At 46.3% G+C, this 19058-nt stretch overlaps 1 protein-coding gene across 1 annotated transcript in view; it reads left to right on the top strand.

Moving 5' to 3' along the window:
* The window catches only part of bbs9 (Bardet-Biedl syndrome 9), a gene marked incomplete at both ends in the record, with an annotated part of 138445 nt that overhangs the window by 46022 nt on the left and 73365 nt on the right, over positions 1-19058 (top strand). The window lies entirely within an intron of this gene.

The following is a 19058-nucleotide window of genomic DNA, read 5'->3' as shown; positions in this document are numbered from 1 at the left end:
AGACACACACACAGACACACACACACACACACACACACAGCGATGACGTGTTGGCGTAGATTTACAGTGTGAGAGCTGTATTCTGCTGATTTATGGACTTCCTCCCTTTTGGTGATTAGCTGTGAGCTCACACCCAGTTGGACAGAAACACAAAGTCACGTTAGTTTAAACAGACGCAACCTGTTACGGACACACTTGTAGCTGCACGCCCATGTGTGGACACTCTCTCTAGCTCTGTGTGTGTGTGTGTGTGTGTGTGTGTGTGTGTGTGTGTGTGTGTGTGCGTGTGCGTGCGTGTGTGCAGTTGAGGTCAGTGCAAAGCTGATTTTGAAACAAAGCAGCCGTTAAGCTTTTGTCTCGCCCTTTGTTTAAGTTTGACGTATGGGAGGGTGGAACTGCTTTTATTATCTGTGTGTGTGTGTGTGTGTGTGTGTGTGTGTGTGTGTGTCTGTGTGTCTGAGGCAAAGTGATGGTTCCTTGCCGCTGCTTTGTTTACTCTAGAGGCCGACTCGGCGGTCATCCGCTCCACCGTCCATTAGCTACTCGTTAGCGTAGCGAGGCTGCGTGACATCATCTCTTCATTAGCCGTGAGAGCCGTCGGTACGTCAGCGCTCGGCTCCCCGTGATCACAGCCGCTCTCTCTCCGTCCCAGCAACTCTCAACAACGCATTAATTTAGCGCACGGCAACTTCCACAGAATTCAGCGAGAGGAAATGAACGAGCTTGTTGAAGTCTCTTAATGCCGCTCTAACCCAAATAAACAGCGATCACCTCGGGTTTGGCTGCGATAGGGAGCCAGCTCTTCAGCGTTAATGTCCTCGCTCTGTTTCATCTCTGCCGCCTCAACAGTTTCATCAGCCGCACTTCAAGCAGTCGTCCCTCATCAGCAGTGTTTCTTTAGGCACGAAAGACAGACACGAAAACTCAAATCCACATTTAAAAGGTCATTTGAATACATAGTGAAACTCAATCTATTCAGTTTAACTTAAAACTTGAGCTTCGGTTTATTTTTTAACCGCACGGAGCTGATGTGACGAGGACGCGCTTCGATCTTTTATTTAGGACATTGCGTCTTTTCGTGGCAGCCGGCAGCGCTTCATCTTCTTATTTATAACACATCACCCATGATGCACAATGAATGATAGAGCGTCATTAGGAAGTCACCGTATTATCATTCACACATCGATTCATCACAAAGAAACTTTGTGAAACTTCTTCAAACTTTGAGTCTTAATGCCAGTTAATCACTAATGCCATGAATGCTTTCTGCTGTCACTCCTGTCCATCACTCCTCTCTCTCTCTCTCTCTCTCTCTCTCTCTCTCTCTCTCTCCCTCCGTCTTCCTCTCTTCCCGCATCCGAGTGGCTCGTATGCGGGAAGTTTCTGACACACTATACACTCTGTAATGTATACACGCCCGCCATAATGGAGGCTATCGACGGCCGGTCGGAAGAGTGATGAATGCGTCAAATTAATAATTCATGTCAGTGTGAGGAGTCGTGCTGCTGAGGGCCAGCTCAGCAAGATTTCACGAGGAGACATCACGTCCTCTTGTCTAACAGAAGGTTAGCAGAGGAGTAAATCTGATGATTGACAGGTTTGATTTTGTCTCTCTGGATTTTCTTTCCTTCATTTCTATCACTTTTTTTTGTATTTTCTTATTTCTTTACGTCTTTATTTGGGATTTTTTCTTCTTCTTCTTCTTCTATTCTTGTTTCTTACCTTTTTCTTTTGACTAGTAGACGGCAAACGAACGTTTTAATAAACCAGTGAACCTTTTAGATTCCTGTTTTTATTAGTTGCACGTTTTGCGTCGCTCAAAGGCACTTCAGCGCTTCAGGAAGGTACTTCTCCCACGCAATCTTTTTTTTTTTTTAAACTTAATTGATGAGTTCCTGCTCAATAAACCAGGTGAAACCTCACAGGACTCTTTCATAAAGTAGACATTTTAGCCGCGGCTCCTTGCCAGCAATCACACTGTTGTTAGAGCGCTGCAGGAATGTGTGGCCAATCAGGAATGCTGGTGAACCAGGCACCTCTTTCATTTTGGGCCCGGAGAGGAATGTCTGCAGGGTAAATTTTCTGCATCAATCTTAGGTGACGGGGTGGGGCGGGGGGGGGTGTTTCCCCCTCGTTAGCGGTGTGTGTGTGTGTGTGTCTCCACATGCAGCGGCCCGGCCATCGCCGACGAGCCGTCGGGAGATAAGAGGAACGAGCTCCCTGAGAGAATACTCCGCGGTCGGCCGCGAGTTTCTTGCAGCGGAGGATAATATTTCCATTGTTCATGCTGCGTTTTTATGAGCCCAATATTTTATTCATGAATTCCTGAGAGGCCGAACTTCACACGTGTGTGTGTGTGTGAGAGCGTGTGTGTGTGTGTGTGTGTGTGTGTGTGTGTGTGTGTGTGTGTGTGTGTGTGTGAGTGTAAAGCGCGGGGAAACTTTTTTTTTTTTCCATCCGTCGACCGCAGTGGCTGGACTCCAAAAAAATAATCCACCCGACGTTTGAAACCACTCGGCCGGGCCGAATGTGATTGATGGAGCTTCGGGACAGAGCGAGGCCCATGAATGATTGTTTGTTATGTGTCAGAGTGACCGCTGGAGAAGACAAACCTGAATTCACCACGTTGTTTGGTTCATCGGGGGTCATTTGCAGTCTATCTGTCCTGGTACGAGGTGTTTTTCTCCCCCCGTCACTCCTTAAAAAGCCATCCGTCACAGCAGCCCCTGTGTTTTACCCTCTCCCCTCTAACTGGTGTTTGATTAATCTGTGGCAGCCAGAGGTTAGCCTGGCGCTAGTGCGCCTCGGCTAACTAGCTCGCTAACCTCTCAAATTCACGGGGGGGAAACCCAGGACTGCCACTCAAAGACATAAAAAAAAAAAAAAAGGAGTTTTTCGGAAATGGATGAAGAGAGGCCAAAGGGGGCGGAACAAAAAGGAGAGTTTCCATAAATATTTTCCCCCGGTGCCGTTTCCTTCTGGAGGTGAAACGTCCGTTGTTTGTTAGTGTTAGCATTAGCACAAGGCTAGCGAGCCCTGACGTGGGCGGGGGGAGACTCGGGGAGCCGGGCCGGGCCGGGCCGAGCCTCCCCCTGTAATTACGAGTTCAAACGCTGGGAGAGGGGGAGGCTCGCTGACTGACGGGGTGACTGACAGGCCGTCCAGGGGCCTCGCGGGGCCCCTAATGGAGGCTTCTGGGAGACAGCCTCTTGATTTATCTGGCCCCAAATGGAGCTCTAAACATGGCTAAACACAGATCCCACTGTGGAGCGCAGGACCACCGCCATTAACAGTCGGGCCTCTCACTCTGTGTGTGTGTGCGTGTGTGTGTGTGTCTAAGAGCGCATGAGGAAGTGTGCATTTCAAGTATGTATATATATGTACGTGTGTTTCATTTGGCCGTGTTTTCACATCCATGACTGTGTGTTTATTAATGTGTGTAATCATATTTCAGTAGATTGTGTGTGTCTGCACGCACACAGACATCAGTGACTTTGTTCATTGACTGTAAACTGTGTGTGTGTGTGTGTGTGTGTGTGTGTGTGTGTGTGTGTGTGTGTGTGTGTGTGTGTGTGTGTGTGTGTGCGTTAGTGTATTTAAGTAGATTATATCTGCTTTTTTTTTACCTCCTGTTTTTATGTGCACTAGAGGTTTTTAGGGGTCCAAACATTTGGACAAAATTCAATGCTCACGCTCAAACCCGACACACAAACCTCCACGAAGAGGAGAAACGACGTCCTGCTTTAGTCCAGGTTCTCACGCAAAGGCACCGGATCAGATTGTCCCACAGGGGGGGTCCATTGAGGGTCCACAAACAGACATGAAGACGGGCTCGCGTGTCATTAACGGAAGACAATCGTCTCTCGCACTCACTACTCAGATTTGTGAATAAACGTTTTGCAGTTTGGATAATGAAAGCTGCTGGACATTAGTCAGCTTCTAAGAGACATTTTTAGTGACGATTGCAAGTGACAAATATTTGTCAGGGGGGTCTGAAGTGTCAATCGTTTGGTCTGGGACTCTGGACTTGGAGGATAACTGGAGGAAGAGAAGCAGCAGAATGGTACTTAACAAGCCTGTGATCAGGATCAGAACATCTGGTGAGATCCAACCCTGAGCCCTGGATACAGGAGAGCATCTTAAGACCCTGACCAGCCTGCTGCTGTGTCTGCGCATGCACTCCTGTCACAGTCGACTGGTTGGTGTCATGTTTGCACATTAACAAGTGTGTGTTCATGTAGGAGAGAGAGTGTGTGTGTGTGTGTGTGTGTGTGTGTGTGTGTGTGCGGTGTGAATGGCAGGCTCTTAGGTGCCCTGTGTGTTTGTGTATCAGATTAAAGGGCCGACGGGAGCCGAGAAACTTCCTCTCCCTCTCTCTCTCTCTCTCAATCATTCCTCCCCAAGGAGATGTTTCACCCCAGGTACACACACATTTACACCCTTCAGTGCTTTCTCTCTCTCTCCGTCCTACACACACACACACACACACACACACACACACACACACACACACACGGAGGCTGAATGGAGCACAGAGGGGGTGATGGTGGTCTGGTTTGTTTTCCTTTAGACAGTCTGTTTATGTGACTGTCTGTCTTATCACTGAATGGCTGTCTTTCATTCAGCTGACTGACACTCAATGTTCTGTGTGTGTGTGTGTGTGTGTGTGTGTGTGTGTGTGTGTGTGTGTGTGTGTGTGTGTCCTGAGTGAGGGATTTTGTCTTCTTATCCCTCGATGAAGAGCCACAGCAAACAGCTCTACCTGTGTACAGGCCCACGGAGTGTTTTTCCAGGTGTTTGCTGAAGTCGAGTAGCACAACTAGTTTCTTTAAAGGTAGAATAAAAAAAACAATGTATTTACTGATAAAAACAATCCATCTCAGTCATCGTTGATGTTCCACTAGAAGTGTGTTGTCTCTGCACGTTTCTTTCTCTTTTCTTCGTACGTCGTTGTGTTCGGGACTCTTCTGGGCGTCGGCAGAGCGCATGTGGACCCCACGTGGGGGGTTCACCGGTTTGCATTCCCGGGTAAAAACGCCGTCGCTTTGTCACGCCTGACGGGTAAAACAGAGAGAGCAGACGAGGTCCACGGCAGAGTGAAGCGTGCGGGTGTGACCGCTGTGACACAATCAGAAAACACGGTTTCATTCTTTTGATTCCTGGCTCTGTTCTCACCACAGACTAGTCTAGAAGAAGAGGAGGTGTCATCGTGACGTCGCCATCTTGGATTACGGCCGTCGACCATGTTGTTTTATTTGCAGCCAATGAATGGAAGTTACCAAGTGACCACATCTGGACTGAGGAGGAGTGACGTAGAGACGCCGTATACGTCTCTGGTAGAGACCTGTCAATCACTGTGTAGCCCCGCCCCTAAAGCATCCCCTGCTTTATGGTCTGTTTGACTCTAAATGGACCATCATTTACTAAATGAACATCGTGCTCATCTGTTGCCGCCTGGTTCTCACCAACGCCGGTCCCTCTCTCCCTTCCTCTCTGGCTCGCACAGACTGATAATGTGAGAACATATTCTACCTTTTTAAAGGTGCCAGATCAGAGATTAGGAGATTGGGTCGATTCCCTCTCAACGTCTCTTCAACATGTGGACGTTGAGCCGGCGGCTGTCGGCTAACGGCGCTTCGCTCCCACCGCGACGCTGTTGGTCTGGACGGCGTTATCGGCTGTGACCTTCGTCTGAGAGCGGAGCAGAGCGGCGGCTCCACACAAGACAGAGCAGAGCGAGAGACTTCATCCTCTGCTCAGGTAGACTTTACTATGTCTTCACGTAGCTCGTAGGCGTTTGCTGCTTTACGTTCAGCTACAAGTCATATCGTTCACCGTGTGTATCAGAGTTTCTCCGCTCATTCGTTTAAAACCACGAAGGTTTGTAGAACGCGTTCGTCTCAGAGTTTCCTGCTGCAGTTTGTTTTCTTTTAATCTATTTATACGCTTCTACCGTGGTTAAAAGCCATATTTCATGATTTAGGGTTTAAATTGCGCCTCCGTTCAATTCCTAGGTAGCATTAGGTCTTTAAAAAGTCTGTTCACAGTTCAAAGCGTTTCAGATGTAGCTTTGATGAAGCTCGTTACATCAGTAGGATCAGGTTACTTCTCCCTGATAGAGCTTTGGTTCTCAGCCCCGCCCTGAACACCGGTCTGGCTCTGATTTCTCTCTATTCCCTCTGGCTTGATCATTTTTTTTTATCTTCCCCAGATTGGGATCAGATTCGGGGCTCATTAAATGCCGCAGTGGTTGCGGGCGGGACGACACGCAATCCACATCGGTTCCAGTTGGGTCAGTTCAGATATCTTTTGGGGGGGGGACCCGCGAAAGTCGTGTAAAAACAATCACAGAAGGAGGACGAGAGCGAGGAGGAAACATCTGTACTGTTCTTTATCAGACAGACTGGAGGAGGCTTTATTATTAACACATGGATGTGGTGGTGGTGGTGGTGGTGGTGGTGGGGGGGGGGGGGGGGGGGGGGTCATGAGACAGACAGGAGAGACAGACACAGGGCCAGAAATACAAAGAATGAGAATACTAGATATACCAAATATAAAGACGTGTGGAAAGATGAGGAGCGAACTGGAATACGGGGCAGACGGATGAAATGCAGAGCGTTTAAGAGATGGAACGAAACATGGACGAGATGGATGGAAACACAATGCAACTCCGTTCGTACGGTCGTTCACGGTGCAGGACAGATGAGATGTGTCTTTCTTTGCATCGCAAGAAACAACTGTTGTGAATCAAAGATTGTGAAACACGAGGGAAGAGATGAAAGAGATGGAAACTACACATGGTCACTGAAGAAATGTAGAGAACTCCACAGAGACTCAAGAAATGTGAAAAGAAAGAAGTGAGCGAGGCAGACGGAGAGAGAGAGAGTGGTGGATGATCTCCTCTTCCTCCCTCTCTCCTTCCTGTCCTCTGATCTCACAGCTGAAAGAATCAAAGAACAAATCTGACTTTTATTGTCTGTTCTTATTTCCTATTGATCTGCTTCCATCTGTCTGCTGTCTGAGCCGAGCTCTCCATCACCGCGGAGGACAGACGAGAGAGAGGAGACGTTTACTGAGGGCGAGAACGCTGCACATCAGGCTGTTCCTCATGTTATAGAATCTATATTATAGATTATTATATATATATAGAGATGTACGAGTACGTAGGGACGGGTATCGCTAGGATTGTATCCATACTAGTACTCTTATCGGTTCTTTTTGATTATTTTGTGAGAAAAAAAATACGAATAATTCAGAAAAGAACATTTCTTTATTATTATTCTATGTAAACAAAGAAGTTCTAAAATCTTTATCTCTGCTAAACAATCTGATGATCCTGTTCTTCTGATCAAACTCTGTATGACATCACCACCGTATGACATCACCAACGTATGACATCATCAACGTATGACATCACCACCGTTACCTGACGGCTGCTCCACAAACAGACTGATGTTCTGCTTGTTGGTCACATGTTGTGATGAACTTACTTGTGAGGGTTTCATTGTGTTTGAGACGACCAGAGTTCTCTCTGATCATGATGTGAGTCTCACGCTGTACTGAGAGGAGACAAAGAGACAGAGAGACAGAGAGACAAAGAGACAAAGAGACAGAGAGACAAAGAGACAGAGGGACAGAGAGACAAAGAGACAAAGAGACAGAGAGACAAAGAGACAGAGAGACAGAGAGAGGGCGTTTGAGACGAGGACGTCTCACTTGGGAACTAAGAAAGTACCGATAGCAGAACCATGAACTCTGGCCTTTATCAATACTCTGATATTTTACTAATTTGGAACAGATTCTCTTATAGAACTGAGTTTCGGGAGAGCATCTCTATTAGTATGTAATCCACGTAATCATGAACCAGGAGCTGTAAAGAGCACAAAAACACACACGGGACAGGAGGGTCCAATATAAAACTGCTGTTTTCTGCCCGATGTGAAATTAGAAGTTCAGGTTAACTAAAGTTTTGCCACTTCTGTGTTTATTATAACCTTAAACCACGCTCTTTTCCTAAAACTAACCAAGTAAAACTAACACATCTGTGTTTCTGGAGGGTCTAACCAACCCACAACCAACCCACAAACAACCCACAGACAACCCACAAACAACCCACAGACAACCCACAAACAACCCACAAACAACCCACAAACAACCCACAGACAACCCACAAACAACCCACAAACAACCCACAAACAACCCACAAACAACCCACAAACAACCCACAAACAACCCACAAACAACCCACAGACAACCCACAAACAACCCACAGACAACCCACAAACAACCCACAAACAACCCACAGACAACCCACAAACAACCCACAGACAACCCACAGACAACCCACAAACAACCCACAAACAACCCACAAACAACCCACAAACAACCCACAGACAACCCACAGACAACCCACAGACAACCCACAAACAACCCACAGACAACCCACAAACAACCCACAAACAACCCACAGACAACCCACAGACAACCCACAGACAACCCACAGACAACCCACAAACAACCCACAAACAACCCACAAACAACCCACAAACAACCCACAGACAACCCACAGACAACCCACAAACAACCCACAGACAACCCACAGACAACCCACAGACAACCCACAGACAACCCACAAACAACCCACAGACAACCCACAAACAACCCACAGACAACCCACAGACAACCCACAAACAACCCACAAACAACCCACAAACAACCCACAAACAACCCACAAACAACCCACAGACAACCCACAAACAACCCACAGACAACCCACAAACAACCCACAGACAACCCACAGACAACCCACAGACAACCCACAGACAACCCACAAACAACCCACAAACAACCCACAGACAACCCACAGACAACCCACAGACAACCCACAAACAACCCACAAACAACCCACAGACAACCCACAAACAACCCACAGACAACCCACAGACAACCCACAGACAACCCACAGACAACCCACAAACAACCCACAAACAACCCACAGACAACCCACAAACAACCCACAGACAACCCACAGACAACCCACAAACAACCCAGTCACTTCTTTGTGAGCCGCCTGGATTAGAAAACATGTGATTCAACAAGCCAATCAGATTTGTCTCCCCTCACTACTGTATGTCACATGTAGGCTCGGTTAACTTCCTTTACAAAGGTGGTGTACGTTGTTCTTACAAGCCAATCAGAGCTGACTGGCCTTTTTCAGGAGGGATGTCTTAAAGGGACAGGCGCTAAAACAGCGTTTCAGACAGACGATGGATACAGGTGTATTCAGACAGACAGTATGAGAAAAATAATGTGTTTTCTGAACATTAAAGCATGTGAACATGTTCCTGTAGAAACCCCAAAAAATACAAGTATGAACCTGAAAATGAGCATTTAAAGGAAGGACTTAAAGACGCAGCGTAAGAAATAAATACTCAAACAAAGCTCTAACAAAGCTACAGGTGAATCGGTGAAATAGATAAAGATGACACAGCATGACACAAGGAACTAGTTCCAAACAGGATGAAGATTAAAAGCAAAAGAGTTGAACAGAGAAGTGATGAAACCTGTTCAATGAGAGGCTGCAGGAGGAAGTACACCGTTAGAAGATAATCGGTACAGTGTGAGTTTAAAGGCAAATTAATTATTCATAATTCATCAGAATTCCTTTAGTCCCCTGAGGAGACAGTCATCCGTCCTGCTGTGCTCCAGTTAGAGTTTTCCTCCCAAAGTATATTGAAACTGGAGTTGTGACTAAATGAAGGTTTCCCACCATGCTTACCGCGTCATCTCTCATTGTGTCCCGTTGCTGGGCGCCAGGCAGAGATTTAATAAGTCATCCATGTTGGAAAGCTGTCACGCTGAGAGGAGATTAGAGAATTATAGCCTGCAGCTTTAATTAAACAGTCCGATAGTTCAGCGCCAACAGTCCAGGCCTGACCTGGGAAACCTGTAAGTCCGCCATCATCTGGTCCCGCCTTGATGAAGACCTGGATCCCACTGCACTGGGCCTGGGTGTCAAAGGTCAGCGCTGACCTCGTGTCGTGGTCTCAGAACGTCTCTTTTTGAGTGTAACACAGAGAGCGCTGCAGGGTGCTGCTTGCGTCGGGCTCTGGTCGTGGGAAGCTTTCTTTGTTTGGCCGTAGAGTAAATGAAATCAACTTCAGCTCCCGGGCCGCTGCGCGGAGTTTCACGCTGTCGGCCATGTCGACCACAGACTGTAAACTCGTATGCTTCCAATGACGTTAAGAGTCAAAGAGACCACAGTGAAAAGGTGATTGGAAACATCCATGTGCTGCGTCTCTGCTCTCCACTAGTGGCAGTGAGTGGAATGAGAAACATTAAAGGAGGCTTTTCAGTGTAAAAGACACACATCAGAGTGATGCTCTACTGTAATATGAAGAGAGGAAAAACTAAACTAAACGCACCTTCAACCACAACCTGGGCTTCATACACAAACTATTTCCTGTTTCCTGATTAATATAATAACAGGAGAAACTAGTGAACATCGAATGTAAAGAGGATTAGATGAATAAAAAGGGTTTAAGGGACTAAATGTTAATACTCATGGTGACAGGAAGTGAAACTAAGTTTGTTAAATTAAGATGCAACATGAATAAAAGTAGTTTATGTTGGAGTGGACATGAAAGTTTATTTATAATAAGATTATTCATGAAGTTCAAGCCCTGAAATCAAAGTGAATATTGTTTCTGTTATCAGTCCCATTGTGTTTAACGTCTGATCCCAGGTCAGCTCAGACTAATCGCTCTTTGTTTAAAACCAGCAGGACTCTGTCTGCAGGTCAGTAGAGGATACACCCCAAATAACAAGATCACACACACACACACACACACACACACACACACACACACACACACACACACGCACACTGTTTCAACATGATGGAGGACATTTTCCACGTGCATCTGATTTTTTTGATGAATAAATTCCTTTTGCTGATGGAAAATGTCATTTCAACAATGACCCGTGTGTGTGTGTGTGTGTGTGTGTGTGTGTGTGTGTGTGTGTGTGTGTGTGTGTGTGTGTGTGTGTGTGTGTGTGTGTGTGTGTGTGTGTGTGTGTGTGTGTGTGTGTGTGTGTGTGTGTGTGTGTGTGTGTGTGTGATTCCATTATTTAATTAGCTGTAACTATAGCGGTGCACGCAGCGCGTCATGCGGTCTGCATCTATGGAAACCCATATGCACAATGGGACAGAGCCTGGCAGCCTGTGTGGCTGTAATACGGTGGAACAATGTACACAGATCTGCATTCAGAGCTGTGGCTAATGGATTTCTGGGCGCAGGCTGGAAAACGTGTGTTTACGTCTCCGTTCTAAGTAGCAGATCAATGTGGAGCTGCACGTTTTAGTCATACTGCTGCTACTGGTTCCTGCTTTTTGTTATGCATAAAAGAAATACTCGTTATTACTGATACGTTTCATTAGAGGTGATAATTATGAGACGGGAGTGAAGATGTTCAGCCATGTCAGAGGATCACAGACGAAGTGGACGTAGTCATCGTGACGTCACTCATTGGACTGATGTTTTAAAGCCTTGAGTTCGGTGATTTTGCCGTCGCCATCTTGGATTTCGGGCCGTGGCCATGTTGGGTTTTTTTTGCACCCAGTGAACAGGAAGTGACCATATCTGGACTGAGGAGGAGTGACGTAGAGACGCCGTATACGTCTCTGGTAGAGACCTGTCAATCACCGTGTAGCCCCGCCCCTAAAGCATCCCCTGCTTTATGGTCTGTGTGACTCTAAATGGACCATCATTTACTAAATGAACATCACGCTGTATTGAAGAAGACTTGTAACTAGAGATTGAGACCATAAACTCATGTTTACAATGTTTACTGAGGTAATAAATCAAGAGAGAAGTAGAGTCATTTTCTCATAGACTTCTATACAACCAGAGGAGTCGCCCCCTGGTGGACACTAGAGGGAATGCAGCTTTAAGACATGAAGCATCAGCTTCACTCTGCGGAACCAGAGTTTGCTGCCTACACAGGATGTATAGACGTGCTAATTTAAGGAGCAACTGGACTCGATGAAGGCTTCCTCAGTTCCTCTCAGCCTTTCGGGGGTAAAAAAATCTTCATCATCGCGAAATATCTCCTCCGACACTCCTACAATGCTTCCATCACCCGTCTCTCTATTTCCATTAAGACACGTTGGGCTTTGATTTGATTTTTCACAGAATATCAAAGTATAAAGTAAAATTCCCTCGACTGCTGTCTGGAGGGAGTTTGTCCCTCGCTTTATCAGTGTCCTCCAGACTACTTATGGAGGATAAGACGAGGGATGTTTCAGCAGAAGGCCGTTGGTTCGAGACTGGTGTTTATGTTTTGTTTACATAAATACAAGTATGTTGTGTATGTGTGTGTGTGTGTATGTGTGTCTGTGTGTGTGAGAGTGTCTGTGTGTATATAACCATACATGACTGATCACCTTCACTAGTGTCCATCTCTGCACATTTGTTGCTTCCGCCTCACGAACAATGGTCGATTTATAAGATTACAGGTATTTACTCTGTAATCTGTGTCTGTGTGTGTGTGTGTGTGTGTGTGTGTGTGTGTGTGTGTGTGTGCGTGCGTGTGTGTCAGTCAGAGAGGGAGTGCGGCGGCCTCTCGACGCCAAGCTGAGGATATTTATCTTATTGCAGTGAATTCAGAGTTCTCTCTCTCTCTCTCTCTCTCTCTCTCTCTCTCTCTCTCTCTCTCTCTCCTTCAAAGGAGACCATTGAGAGAAAAGCAAACAGACACACACACACACACACTCTGCAGCTGTGTGTGTGCTTGTGTATGTTTAAGTAAGTGTGTGTGGAATTGGCATTACAAAGCAACCAGTGTGTTTGATTGGATTAGCGATAATTAGCTTAGCATCAAGCTATGTTACCAGTGTGTTAGCATCACAATAGCGTTCACATTAGCACTTCTAGCTCTTTGATTAGCTTTCGGCTGTAAGTTTATGGAATTATGACTCGGCCTGCCAAAGCTCCTTAGCTCCAAATTAGTGTCGTTTTCACTGGGACCACAACCAAAACCATCACCTCAGACCTGGCTCTCTCTCTGTGTGTGTGTGTGTGTGTGTGTGTGTGTGTGTGTGTGTGTGTGTGTTGGCTTCTCAGGCCTCTCTGGTCTGGACTGCATCAAGTGTGTGGTTCAATGTTGGACCGTGGGGACACTGAGTGTGTACAGCTTGTGTGTAGGTGAGCAAGGGTTGTGCATGTTTCTGTTTCAGTGTGTGTGTGTGTGTGTGTGTGTGTGTGTGTGTGCAACATTCTGGGACAATTTTTAGATTTTTCTCCGTCAGACGAAAACAGTTTTCTTTATTTTTTCAGCAGCTTCCCTTCATTCAGCATGAAAAGTCACGCAAATTGCAAAGCCACGGTGCATTATGGGTCATCTAAGTGTGATTAGTAGCGTCTGTAGCATAGTGTTGACAACAGACCCACAGATCCACACCTGCAGACGGAGATCTCACCGTCATGATTCAGTGTTTCTAAAAGGTCGTGGCTGAAGTGTTCTGGAGTGACGGAGAAAAACCGTAAAATAACAGTAAAACAAAAAGATGCTGAGACTTAGTGGAGGGAAAAAAAAGAGGAAGAAACAGGTGGAAAAGAGAAAAGTGTGTGTGTGTGTGTGTGTGTGTGTGTGTGTGTGTGTGTGTGTGTGTGTCTCTGTGTGTGGTGCTAATTTGTAGTCAGGATCTCTGTGTTTTGTCTGCCAAGATTAGACTGCCTTGTTTTGGTCTCTGACCGCAAGCACACAATGCTCAACACACACACACACACACAGGCACACGCACACACACACACTTCCTCACTGTCCTACCCGGTCGTATTTCGTCGCGTAAAGCAGTGACAGTAATGTAATCGGCTGCGTGTTTATAAACATGCAGCATAACTAGTGTTTGGTATCCAGCTGTGTCGTGATGAGCAGGGTTTGGAGAATGACGTTTCATTTGACGTCACTTTTAGTCCTGTAAGTGACGGTCTAGTCCAAAGAGAAGTGCAGTTCATAGATCGCCGTCGTAACGAGGAATCCTGCTGTATCTCTGCTGGAGGGAAGGGGGGCAACGGGAGAACCAGAACCAGGACTGAGAGGTTTTCTAAAGAGTCTGGTGCTCAGAGACACTACCACTTTAGTCCACAGGGGGCGACAGAATCAACACTAAATGAAAGTTCCTCGTAGTAACTTTAACTAATGACAATTAAATCACGTTTGTCGTATATATATTCTGATCACAGTGAACTCTGCAGATCCTGAGAACTACCAGCAGGACATCAGGCGACTTAATATAATAACTCAATAAACAAGATGCTTCTTGTTTTTGTGGCTTCTGCTCTGATCTTTTCAAACACTACAAAGACTAACAGCATCCTATTAACAGCCGCAGCGTCCTCATGATGACCAGGAATCAGAATCCACCTGTTTTCATTATGAAGCGTTTATGATCTTATATTTCACACAGTTCGATGTCAGTTCTCCTGACCTGCTCCTCTGTAAATAATATCAGACACAAAGACCGAATGAATCAGATCCACGGAGCACAACGGCTGCTGTGTGTGTGTGTGTGTGTGTGTGTGGAGAAGTACTTCATCTTTACAAATGCACACATGCATCAAAATGTGCATCCAGTATGTGTGTTTTCATGCAAACAACCTGCCGTGTGTGTGTGTGTGTGTGTTCGTTTACCATATGTGCGTGCACGTGTGCAGCCTGGGAGGTTAGTGTGAACTGTTAATGACAGGCCAGTGTGTGTGTGTGTGTGTGTGCGTGTGTGTGTGTGTGTGTGTATGAGTGTGTGTGTGTGTAATGAGTAGAGAGAAAGGTTCTGTGTGATTATAGGCCTCCTCTTATGACCAGAGAGACTAAATATGGCTTCAGACTAAACACTGTCCCACACACACACACACACACACACACACACACACACACGCCACAGACCACATACACGTTGGTAACGTACAGCACATATGAAGAGAAAAGTCTGAAAATAACATGAAGATATTTCTACGAGTTGTCTTCCGTGTGTTTCTGCGACCTGCAGACCGTCGTCACGTCCCACTGTGCTCTGATTAGTCGTGTCGTCGGGTGTCTTCGTGTCATTCCGGCGTGAATAATTGCGATTGGATCCGCAGAGTTTGACTCCAGACTGCAGAGTCCATGTCGAGACAAAATAAAGCCTCCGCGCCTGAACTCGTGCGCTCGCATTCTAGTTTAAAGTTGCAGATGATTCCAACGACGTAAATGTTTTGTATTCAGCGGATTAACAGAACTTTACACTTTTACTGAGACATCAGTAGAACAGATAACAGAAATCTCTCATTACTCACACACTCACAGTCTGTACATCGCTCATTATGATCCTTTCACCCGCCACAGCAGCAAACAACGAGCGTTTAAATGATGAGCTTCTGCTGCTCGTTGTCTCACGTGGTAGTAAACTGAATATCAGGTTTTACTGTCAGAAGTCATTTGAATGATCCGCATTCAGAGATCTCGACTTCTAATGAGCTCATGAAGACGTCAGACTGGACGCTCTGCTGCAGAGCTCTGTGTGCTTTCATGTATGTGATGTGAGTACAGGTCACTGTGGAGCAGTAGAAAGTACACAGAGTACACAGACAGTTTTGAGTGTGTGTGTGTGTGTGTGTGTGTGTGTGTGTGTGTGTGTGTGTGTGTTAGGCGCGTCGGTGTGTATTTTCTTGCACCTTTGAACTCTTCGACGGGCCAACAAAGTTCATATATATTTTGGCTTTTGAGGAAGGTTTAAAGCAAACACACACACACACACACACACACACACACACACACACACACACACACACACACACACACACACACACAGGCTCCGCACTCGCAGCTGTTCTGGTGAAACGGGCCCTTGGGTTAAGTCACATCACATGCTATTAATACGCGCTCGCTAACAGTGTGTGTGTGTGTGTGCACGCAAAGTCTCTTTGGGAGCGTGTGTGTGTGTGTGTGTGTGTGTGTGTGTGGACGCACTTCAGTCTGATTTGATTTAAGTGCCTTGCTTCAGGGCGTGAGTGTGTGTGTGGTGTCAGTGTATCTGTTTGAACTTTGACCCTGACCACACTTCCAAACAGCTGTACCAGCCCTCTTTATAGTGTGTGTGTGTGTGTGTGTGTGTGTGTGTGTGTGTGTGTGTGCTTCAGAGATCTATATCCTTCTTCTCCAAGTTTCCTCTCACCTGGCCCGACCTCCACATGCAGGCGCTGTGATGTCACCTCCAGATGTTTCAGTGATAGTTTGATAACAGAAAACGTTTCGTTGGGATTCTTTCACGAATCTTACTCTACAAAACAAGATCAGCTGGTTGGGTTTAGTGATGAGTTTCAGCAGCCTGTTCCTCCACCCGTCCGCATCAGAAGCCCTGCTGAGGGTTGATGTGATCATTCCAGCACTGGCGTCTCCTCCTTTCCCACGTTGACGTCTTCAGTGTTGAGTTGTCTCACTGAACGTCCGTGCACTGCAGTGTGCTCCGCTTGTATTTCGCGTGCGGGGAACAAAGGTTCGGCGACCAGAGTTGTTCTTGCGACACAGTTGAGACGAAATGTGCTGCCAGGTGTGGCTGAGATCTGCCTTGAGTGTATACGTAGACACAATCTGGATATTTCTAGACACAAGATACTCCGTCTGGTCGGAGCCAAGTCCTCCAGTCCAGCCTCCGCCCAGAACCCCCTCTCTCCTCCAGCTGGACCGACCAAACCCCCTCATTATTTCAGTCCTGGGTGGGCCTGGACTCCACCAGCGAGTGTGTGTGTGTGTGTGTGTGTGTGTGTGTGCGTTTGAGGTCACCTCTGAACCTGTCAAGGTCAGCTCCCACAGCCCCCGGGGCTACCGGTGGCCTGGGACTCAGCCCGGGTGTTAATCCCAGGTTGGGTGTCACTGCGGTGGGTCATGCTCTGTAATTTTGTCCCCTGCTCCGTCTGGGGCCTCCGGGGCCCTCAGGACCACCCAGCAAACTGCAGCAACCGCCTACCTCAACGTGTGTGTGTGTGTGTGTGTGTGTGTGTGTGTGTGTGTGTGTGTGTGTGTGTGTGTGTGTGTGTGTGTGTGTGTGTGTGTGTGTGTGTGTGTGTGTGTGTGTGTGTGTGTGTGTGTGAGAAACGGAGAGGGTGTGTGGATTTAAGGTTTTGTAAAATGTTTTTTTTTGTCAGTGAGTGCTAATGCATGTGGGCAGGAGAGACTTAAGACCGTGTGTGTGTGTGTGTGTGTGTGTGTGTGTGTGTGTGTGTGTGTGTGTGTGTGTGTGTGTGTGTGTACAACATGCATGTGTTTTGAGGTTGTGTTTGGGAGGATTCTTCTGTAACTGAACACACTGTTCAATAGTTGTAGTTCCTCTTAAAGCGACAGGTCTCATTCTATCGTGTCACATTGATTATTAATGTCTTCATTTAAGCTTTTTCAAAGTGTGCTGTTTGTAAACTTGAGGACTTCCTCTAGTTTTTCAGGATACACTTCTTTAATGAAAGGTGTGGGGGGGGGGGGGTGATGGAGCGAGGGCGTGTTTTCTCACACACGACCTATCAGCGCAGAATAAAGCTCTTTGTTGGGCGACCGTGTGAACACGCGTGTCAAAGAAAAGCAGACGGGCCTCCCTCTCGCCGCCTCGCCGTCCCAGAGAAAACACAAGAGCTGAGTCGGCTCTTTGAGGGGGGGGGGGGGTAGGCTCATAAATCACGCCGCCGTGTTTTAGCAAGCCGTCCGTAACCGCTAAACGCCGGCCTGTTAAAGCGTCTCTGACAGCCTTGATTGGGGGAGGCGGTGAGGCTTTGGCTTTATTTTTCTTACCAAGAGAAACTCCAGAGACTTTTTCCACTTCTTCGTGTTTTGAGGCGTTTAGCTCACACTCACCTGTTTCACCCTGAAATGAGATTTAAAAAAAAAAAAGCATCAAACTTCTGGATCCGTGGTTCAAAGGTCAAAGATCTGCTGGAATTTGGTAGCTGTTCACCGATATTATCAGTTTATTTTAACGAGGTGTTTTAGGCCTCATTCTTCTTCTGATTTCCTACTTCTCTTAGAAAACATGAAGAACACTTCCCCTGTTCATGTCTATGAGGAGAGGAGTGTCTCTGTGAAGCCGTTAGATGTTTGTATGGAATACAGGAGGCACAATAACTGTTGCCTGCAGCTGCAATGCATTCTGGTATATTTTCTGCTTCATGAAGAAGCATTTGCTCTTTTCTTTATTTTTTCTCCCTCTAAACTCCACTGAGAACTGAATAAACAACCTTTGTTTTCTAATTGCTTTACCGTCATCTTATTCCACATCTTCCCCCCCCCCCCCCCTCTTATCAGTGAGAGTGTAGACAGACTGTGTTATCAGTATTGTGTGTGTGTGCTGCTTGTTTTGACCTCAGACAATAGTGGCTACTGTCTGTCTGTCTATCAGACGCGGGAGCAGAGATGCTGATCTCTCCGTCTCGTTCTGTTCACATGAGATGCATCAAGTTAATAAACTTCTGTCTCCTTAATGCAACTTTTACTCTCACAATTTCTAAATTTCTGAAGTATCTGTACTTGTTGGAGAACTTTCGGTGATTTTCTTTTCCCATTTAGCTCCTAAAATGTTCCAAATACATGCACTACTACATGTACTATGACAATATGTCTTCACGTTTTCAGCTGATTGGAGCTTTTTAATAACTACTTGCTTTTATTTTAACGGCTGCTCGGGGAAACTCCATCAATCTGGCACATTCAAGTCTGTTTACATGTCTTCAGTGCCGCCACATGTGTGAAAAGAGGTCTGAAGACAAGTTTGCAAATGGAAAAAATAATAATAATAATTAGGGATTATCAGTATCAGCTGCTACTAGCATGGCGGCAAACTCTGGTTCTAAAACTGAAGCCAAAGCTTCACGTGTTAAAGCTGCATTCTCTCTAGTGTCCACCAGGGGGCGACTCCTCTGGTTGTATAGAAGTCTATGAGAAAATGACTCTACTTCTCTCTTGATTTATTACCTCAGTAAACATTGTAAACATGAGTTTATGGTCTCAATCTCTAGTTTCAAGTCTTCTTCAATACA

The sequence above is a fragment of the Pholis gunnellus genome (genome assembly GCF_910591455.1).
Source record: "Pholis gunnellus genome assembly, chromosome: 8".
Classification (NCBI taxonomy): Eukaryota; Metazoa; Chordata; class Actinopteri; order Perciformes; family Pholidae; genus Pholis; species Pholis gunnellus.
Note: the sequence above shows the minus strand (reverse complement) of the source record. Positions and strands in the feature narration are given on the sequence as shown.